At 43.0% G+C, this 9,245-nt stretch overlaps 1 pseudogene; it reads left to right on the forward strand.

Annotated features, from left to right (window-relative positions):
• Positions 1-725: 725 nt before the first annotated feature.
• LOC122913289 lies at positions 726-4,108 on the forward strand (annotated as a pseudogene).
• The last annotated feature ends 5,137 nt before the right edge of the window (positions 4,109-9,245 follow it).

Here is a 9,245-nt window from a genome sequence, read left to right on the forward strand (position 1 = left end):
TATTAACATGGAGATAATGGAGCTCCTTAAGGATGGTCACTCTGCCTGTCTCAAGTATTTATCAATGGGCTGTAAATTGTAAGGAAACATAATTTTTTTCTTTATTTCTTTCGCCTTTGTTCTCCACATTACCATCCATATATAAAAGAAGAGTTAACACTTACTCAAAATGTGTAGGGCCCATGCTGGCACCTTGATCGAGGGCTTCCCGCCTCTACAACTTGACTGGGTTCAACACGGCAACGCAAAAAGAGCCTAAACTCCCTTCATACCACAGACAAACCAAATCTGCATCAGAAATTCCTCCGTGAAAGAAGGTCCACACAAAAGCAAGTACAAAAGCCTGAGGCACAATCTCACCGCAGAGCGCCCACCCCACCCCCACCCCCGGCCAAAGCCACCTAGAGTCGGAACTGAACTCAGAACCTGCAACTTCTTGCTGAATGCAAAGGGTTGGAACCCCACACCAGCTGCCCCAACTTTTAAGACCCGCAGCTGGGGGAAGAGCCCCCAAAACATTTGACTTTGAAAACCAGGAGGGCTCCAGGCCACGAGACCCACAAGGCTCCGTAACAATCTGAGAACCGCGGACTCACCTGCCCCGGGTGGCAGCGCAGGGGCGGCAGGTCCCCAGGCGTCCAGACTGTTCTGAAAGACGCTTATTTGCTAATCTGAAAGCATCCGCGGGAGGAGAGGAGGCCTGTAATTTAAGACTCATTCAGGGGATGCTGGTGGAAGGACAGCAACTCCACGCTCTCCTCGTGCCAGGCTCTAGCGGCCGCCACCATCTTTATAACTCTGGGCCCCTGCCCCTGCCAGGTGCCATCCATCATCTACATACGGGCAATTCCTTCCTCCGTAAGATGTCATTAGCTGATAGGTTGACTGTTAGGCATAAATTACACTACAAAGGAAAACCTCCTCTCAGTGGACTAAAGTTTTGAGACTTCATAGACTGTTCTTAAAACCGGTTACACGCTTGGGGTCCCAGGGTGGCTCAGTGGGTTGGGCCTCTGCCTTCGGCTGAGGTCGGAGGTCCTGGGATGGAGCCCCACATCAGGCTCTCTGCTCATCTCCCTCTCTGCTCATCTCCCTCTCTCCGCCTGCCTCTCTGCCGGCTGGTGATCTCTGTCAAGTAAATAAAACATTAAAAAAAAAACCAAAAACAAAACTAGTTACATTCTTAAGTCTGAAAAGACTGAAGAAAAGGCTTAAATATTTATAATAATCATTAGCAGGGGTGCCTGGGTGACTCAGTTCCTTAAGCGTCTGACTTTCTGTTCTGGCTCAGTCCCTATCTCAGGTTAGGGAGATCAAGCACAGCCCCTGAGTCTGTGCAGAATGGGGAAAATCTAGTTGAAGAGCCTCTCCTCTCCTTCTGTCCCTACTTACACCCCCCACCCCCCAAGCCTACCCCCCCACAAGCTGGTGCATGCAAGTGCTTGCCCAGGCATCCATGCTCTCTCTCCCTCTCTCTCAAATAAATCTTTAAAAAAAAAAAAAAAAAAAAAAGGTAATAATTTCTATATGTTCTTCCAGGAGAACATAGTTTGTTTACTATTTTAAATTGAAGTTTAGAAACTATAAATGTGTAATTAGCACAGGTCTTCCCATTTTTCTGGTTCACTGGATCATCTAGGAAAGACCCACAGAATGTTTTCCAAAATGTTCTGGAGAATGACCGGATTCATATTCTTGTCACTTTGAAAAAATTGGCCTCATAGATGGAGCAGTCTCTTGTATCCTTGGTCAGCACTTGATGTGATGATTCCTAAAACATAAGCCCTCCTGGCTCCCTCAGCTTGTTCCAGTTCAGCCCTGCCCATTGCTCTCTGTGACAATTTCCAGGACTTTTGATTCAAAAAAACCTTTCTCTGAGGCAGGAGTTTCTATTTGTCCAGAATGCAAACTTAAATAAAATATTTTGCCCTGGGGGGAAAAAAAAAAGGCTTCTCCAGCATGTTGGGCACATCACCCAGCCTCTCTCTCACTCCTGGCCCACCTCCCCATACACTGACCCCAGTCCTTCCCTCTTCCTACTGTTGTTGTCCTCCTCCAACTTGTCTTCTATGCCATTCTACTTAGTACACCTCTCTTCCCCATACCTATCACCCTTTGCCCCAGCCCAAGTTCCCCATACCCCTGGCCCTGTCCTCTCTACAGTGAGGGGCAGTACACGGCCACAGTGCCCATCGAGCATCCAGTGGGTTTCAATCCTACTGAAGAGCTTCTGCATCAGGTCAATCAACAATCCTATAGAAGTTCCAGACCTATATTCACAGCATGGACAGGGACTTTATGGCATCATGATCCAGGCCACTGGATGCTGATCAACTAACATAGGACGAGTCTGTGACACCCGCCTCAACGGCCTGGTGCAGCCACTATTTCAATGTGATTGAAATAGTGGCTGCACTGTGGTTCATCACAGAGTCAGTGGTCATCATTAAGAAGCTGCTGCAGATGCAGCCAGCATAGCCTGAGGATGTCAGAAGTTGGCAGAGCTCACGTTAACACCTACGCGCTCCTGGCCTGAGCCAGCATCCTGTGGCTCATTGGGGAATACAGTGAGCATGTCTCCAATACTCACCTGATGTCCTGGGAAAAATGGCCAAGTCCCTCACAGCAGAGCAAGACATCCACAAACTCCAGGTTATCAACCTGGCAGCCAAGCTCTACCTGACCAAACCCAAGCAGACCCAACTGTTGACCCAGTATACGCTAAATCTGCCCAAGTCCCACCAGAACTGTGGTATCTGTGACCTGGCATTTTATCCTCCCTTCAGAGTAGGGTAGAGCCCTCAGCCACCATGCCAAGAAGCTCTTCCTGGCACCCAAACCAGCCCCAGGCTTGGAGTCATCTTCAAAGACCAGACCACTTCCAGCTGGACTCATTATCCCACCCATTAAATGCCAAAGCCACAGGCTACCTAGAGCTCCCACACTGGCCAGAGGAAGCTCCAGACACATCTGCGTGCAATGTGGAGGTACCTGAATGGACCAAGTACTCAAACAGGGAAAATAGGAAGGAGAAGAGGAGGAGTCAGGCCCCACAGAGTCCACAAATAGACTCCCAGAGTCCAAGAGTGAGTCAGTCAGTGAAAGGGCAGCAGCCAGAGCAGCCAAAGACTCCAGCAGTGAGTCTAATAATGAAGACCACAATGAGGGTGAATAGAAAGGGAGAAGGAGGGAGAGTGAATACAATGAGGAGGAAGAGGAAAAGAGGAAGATGAAGAAGGTGCCAGAAGGACAAGGAGAAGGCTTGTCTTTGGATGAGGGCAGAGATTCCAGCTGTAGCTCATCAGAGTTTGAGATGATATTTGATCCCAAGGAGGGGCAGGAGGAATCTGGCTCCTGAGAAGAAGGAGGAGAAGCAGGAAGAGAAGGAGAAGAAGAAAAACCTCCCAGTGGATCATGGACTCCTGCAGCCAAAGAAATGTCTTTGTTTGATCCAAAGAACTTCCCTCTCCTACTGTCTACCTTGTGTCTCCCACCATGGCTGTGTTCACCTGCCTGACTACTGACATGGGAGGTGTGACAGTCACAGACTCTTCCCTGATACCCTTGCTGCTGAATTCACTGTCAGGGGTTGGAAGGCAGGAGCAGCTGCACCTTGTAGCTGGTAAGGAGCTGGCCGTGGACTAGCATAGTATCTGTGCATACCCATTGCTCCAAGAACTCCCATATCCTCATCAAGGGCCTGCATGTGGTCACCCTTAAACTGTCTGCTGGCATTAGCATCCTGAAATTGAGTCCCTTGCACCCAGAGAATCTGTCACTGCTTCATGGGCATTAATTTCTGTGACTCAACCTAGGTGCTCAACTTCCAGCTGTGAATCCAAACCCAACAGTTCCACATCTCCATTCAGCCACCCAATGAGTAGTGGCCCCTGTGTTCATGAGTGAGAATGAGTTCAAGAAGGTATAGGGAAAGCAGATGGACATGAATGAAAACAGAGACGCTGAAACTGCCAGATACCTGTTGGAAGTGACCACACGGTGGTACAAAAGTGCCTGCGTGGATAATGTCCTTTGTGGGACATCTGCCAAGTACAGGTTTGAAGGGAGAGAGGGAGGATACAGATTAGTGAGAACTTCGTCCTGCTGACCCTGGACACCCTCCCTGCCTGCTGGAGCTGTCTAGCTGACAGTCAACAGCTGTTAGTCTCTCTCTCTCTCTCTCTCTCTCTCTCTCGCTCTCCCTTTTTCTCACATCAGATAGCATACAAGGGAACCTCTCTCCCTTTCTTTGGTCATGACCACAGACCGCCTCCCAATTCCCCTGCCCATGAATTCCTAGGACCTTTGCAGAGGGAGACAACAGTTGCTCCCCTCAGTCATCCCAGCCTTCTGTAGTTATTTATGTAGCAAAATCTCAGTATTCTCCTGGATATAAAACATACATGAAATATGATACCTAGACTTATTGTGGCCATTTTGCAATATATACAAATACCAATTATCATCCTGTACACCTGAAACTAATATAATGGTGCAAACAACAACATAAAATAAAATGTGTATTTCTGGGCTATAGTTCAGGAACACTGAATCAGAGTATCTGGGACAAGCCTAGAAATCTTCCTTTTTTTTTTTTTTAAAGATTTTATTTATTTGACAGAGATCACAAGTTGGCAGAGAGAGAGGAAGGGAAGCAGGCTGCCCGCTGAGCAGAGAGCCTGATGCGGGGCTCAATCCCAAGACCCTGAGATCATGACCCGAGCGGAAGGCAGAGGCTTTAACCCACTGAGCCACCCAGGTGCCCCTAGAAATCTTCCTTTAAAAAGTGTCCAAGATGGGCGCCTGGGTGGCTCAGTGGGTTAAGCCGCTGCCTTCGGCTCAGGTCATGATCTCAGGGTCCTGGGATCGAGTCCCGCATCTGGCTCTCTGCTCAGGAGGGAGCCTGCTTCCTCCTCTCTCTCTCTGCCTGCCTCTCTGCCTACTTGTGATCTGTCTCTGTCAAATAAATAAATAAAATCTTTTAAAAAAAAAAAGTGTCCAAGATGATTTTAAAGCAGAGTAAAGTTTAAAAAAGGCTAATAGTATGCCTTAGAACCCTCCAGTTTCAGCAGGACACCCTCTCCATCCTGGGCTCTTCCACAATGGACCAGCCCTTCTGGTAAACGGGTACTGAGACACCTAAAAAAGTCACCGAGAAGGAAAATGCCTTCTGTCTCTGGAGCCTGTTCCTTCTACAGGAGCTGACTGACAATAATCAACCAAATGAGTTCTACTAAGACCAGCTCAGGAGAGGCAGTTCTCAAAACTCAAAGAAGACGGGGGGCACCTGGGTGGCTCAGCGGGTTAAGCCTCTGCCTTTGGCTCAGGTCATGATCTCAGAGTCCTGGAATCAAGCCCCGCATCGGGCTCTCTGCTCCGGGGGGAGCCTGCTTCCCCTTCTCTCTCTGCCTGCCTCTCTGCCTGCCTCTCTGCCTACTTGTGATCTCTCTCTTTGTCAAATAAATAAATAAAATCATAAAAAAAAAAAAACTCAAAGAAGAGTGAGATTTCTAATTTAACGGAGTTTATAATCTGACAGAAGACAAGACTACACATAAGTTATGTAAGGAGAAAAAGAATATATAATCACCTTAATTCCTTAATTATTTTAACTTTTACATCTACATTTTTTTAAAGATTTTATTTATTTATTTGAGACCACCAGAGAGGGAGAGCACAGAGGGAGCATGAGAGAGAGAGAGAACCAGGCTCCTGCTGAGCAGAGAGCCTGATGTGGGGCCTGATCCCAGAACCTTGAGATCATGACCCGAGCCGAAGGCAACAGCTCACCCCACAAGTGGAAACTTGGAAGAGTATTCTAATCTGCAGTCCAGGATTTTCCATTAAATATCCTAAATGCATAACCATAATTTAGTCTGGATTTTCTAGTCTCTTATTCTAGAAATTTCTTTTGCTTTACTCTAACAAACTATAAATCTAGAATTAAAAGCTATGTTGCCTTTCAAATATCCTGGATTATTTTCTCAAATCATTAAAAGATTCCAGAAATTCCATCATTTGGAACTCTTCTATTGCTTTTGATAAGACAGCTGTTATTTTTTCATTAATTCACTCAAAGTAATAAACTGAGAGTTATCTATATCCTAGGATACTAAAGATCATTAAAACTTAGTCCCTGTTCTTATGGGCCTGAGAGAGAAGGCAGATATATAAATGATCATGATCATATGCTCCAATTTTAGAATATATATATATCATCACTATATAGAATATATCTTGTCCCCTTTCCTTGGCAGATAATGATTTTAACAGGCATGAAAATGACTAGAATTAGTACACAGAAAATAGTTCTATCTGAGCTGGGTGGAGAGGGAGCACATATTTTAAGGCAGCAAGGATATGGGCAGGTGACAGATAAGGCAAAGAATCTTATTTTAGCAATGCAGAAGTAAAGGACCTGTAATGATCTACTCAGTGAAAGGAACGTGCTCCTTAAATAGTCGCTCTCTGACATGCTTTTTCCATTTGATAACTAGATTAACCGTGACACAATAGGATTTAGGGCATGGGGAGGGAAGGAAGAAGAGCTCTCAACACAGAACAGAAATAGGGCTAGAGTTCGGGGTTGCCTTGGCCCACCAACCAGAGATATGTCATGTGTGAACCAAAGCACCCATCAAAGAATTTCCACCGCGAGATCCTGGGATGACTTCGTTTGTCACCCAGGCTCCATCTAGCTGTGGCAGGAGTCTCAGATGCTAATTGCCACCATGAGTTCCGAGATTCACACACTGAACACTCTGACATAATCCTGGAAGAAGACAAGGAGATTGGGGAAGACAGATCTCTTCAGTCCTGCTGTGAGAGTAGAGAAAAGCAAACCCGAAATGAACTTGACAACTTTCCCTTTAATTGATTTAAATTAGGAATTCCTCCAACATCCAAACTGTTTTCTAATTAAGTTCGATATGAATGATGGCCCATGTTGTCGGTAGTTGAAAGGTGAGTTTTCTAAAATAATAATGAATTAGGGATGTAATCTAGTTTTGTGGAGGAGTAATCCATGTGATCAGATGACATCGTTTAATACTGGGGGGTGGGGGGAAGGGAGGTGGCAGTGATTAGATTATTTGAGATTTTAGTAAAATGATAGATCCTACTCAAAAAGTCTTCCAAATGCTAAGATTCATGTTAAAAATAATTTTGATGAGATTTATTTTTATTCATTTTAAAAATTGATATGTGCTCATGAGAAAATATTTGGGATACAGAAAATAGAAAAATAGGGGAAAAAAAGAGTACCTATTATGTCAGATGCAGTCACTAATAATTTTATAACATTTTCGGTATACAGGTTTCCCTGCTATTTCCTGTTATTATTATCCCTCATTTGCTTTATACCACCTCGCTTTTATGAAAAACCAACATTAGAACTACCTGTTTTCACTAACCAAAAGAAATCTGAAGAAAATTTTCACTTTTACGAAATGGTAATTACATTTTTTGCTTTATCCCATTTTAGCTTACAAAACGTTTCATAGGAAAACTCTACTTTTAAATAGTGGGGAATCTGTACTTCACTCATGCTTTATCTTCTAACCTGTACATAATTTTGAGATGATATGAATCACTGTATGTTTTAAATATGTATCTTTCTAAATAATAAAAAGCAAACATGTTTCCATGATATTAAAATATTTTGCAAAGGCAAAGTTAATCCTTGCATACTATTTCTTCATATAAAGCATGCCATAATTTCTTTGTTCTCTTATTTCAGTCAAATATGCCATTTCCAAGTGTTCAAAAATTTCAAGGAGGCTATACAATGTGTATATTAATGTGAATATTTTGACTTGCAGCTGATTTTGATTTTTTGTTTGTTTGTCGAATTCTCGGGATTTATTGCCAGAAATAAGATTAAGTGTTAAGGGTTATGGACATATCTAAAAGTTTGATGTATTTTGTGACATTTTCTGATACATTTACCTCAATTTTTGCCTCACCATCAAGGTAAAACTGTAAGCATTCTCATATTAAATATTCTGATTTTTACATTTCCTCATTTTCTCTAACACTGAAGCTGAATTTGGATATATTTGATTGCTGCGAGGTAGAATATTTCCATATGTGCTTTTCAATCGGTATTCTCTTGCAAAATGTCTATTCAAAACTTTTTTTAAAATACATGAAAACAGGTTCTCAATTCCTTATTTTTAAAGGATATGGTTGTTTTGTGGATAGATATGCAATAAAAATGTGTATGTAATCTCACTCTTGTATAGTTATGGCCCTCACAAAATTTCAGCGACATTACCTCCAAGTAAACAATGGCGGGAGCCCCCCCTGACACACAGACACCCACCCTCCTATCAAACTTCTTTCAGCATTGAGCAGAGAGAAAATATCTTCTGGGTTCTCTAGCCTCATTCTTCTCCCTGCATCACTGTACACACAGCTCGGCCAATTTGATGGGCTCCAGCCAGAAAGACTGATTTCCTCTCCAAAGGTGCTGAAATTAGAGAAGTTGGTTGGATTCACTGGGAAGAGAAAACAGATTTAGTGGTGCTAAAAAACCAAAAAACCAAAAACCAAAAAACCCAGCTCACATATGAAACCTCTGGTTAGAGAAATATTTGTGCTTCATGGTGAGTTCATTTGAGACAAATAAATATATAAATGAATAAATATATTTATTTTCCTTATAGGGAAGAACACTGAAAATTCAGTGAAATCACTTTTGCACACCTTTTTTTTTTTTTTCCCCTCCACACCAAATCTCTACTGTGGTCATTTTCTGCAGGGATTTCAAAAGTATTAGCTTTGTTGTTTCTGCTACTACCTAAGAGGTCTGTCCGTTAATAAAAATATCTAAAATACATTCCTTTATGAGTCAACACACAAGTTTATACTGAGCTAATGTAAAAGGGGATTTAGTCTTGGCCAGTTCTATATAACGTGCCCTTCTCTATCACAAGAATGTGGTTTCCTTAGCCAACTGCTCTGTAAAATTTGGGATAAGCTTCAGCAGCAGGGGGAGGGGGAGGACTGAAGTAATTCAATAAGAAAATTGTAACTAAAAGTTCTATTACTCAATTCATATTAAAAATGAAATAAAATGAAAATATAATAAGACTCAAAATAAATTTGAAGTATGAATATAACATGAACTATTAGTAATAATAATATTTTTCCCTGCTAGAAAGTGAATAAATGGAATACATTTCCCATTCTATTTCTCTCTCAAGCCCCTCTCCTACATGCATTGTTCCATGAGGGATTTTCTT

Source organism: Neovison vison, chromosome 7 (genome assembly GCF_020171115.1).
Source record: "Neovison vison isolate M4711 chromosome 7, ASM_NN_V1, whole genome shotgun sequence".
Taxonomy (NCBI): Eukaryota; Metazoa; Chordata; class Mammalia; order Carnivora; family Mustelidae; genus Neogale; species Neogale vison.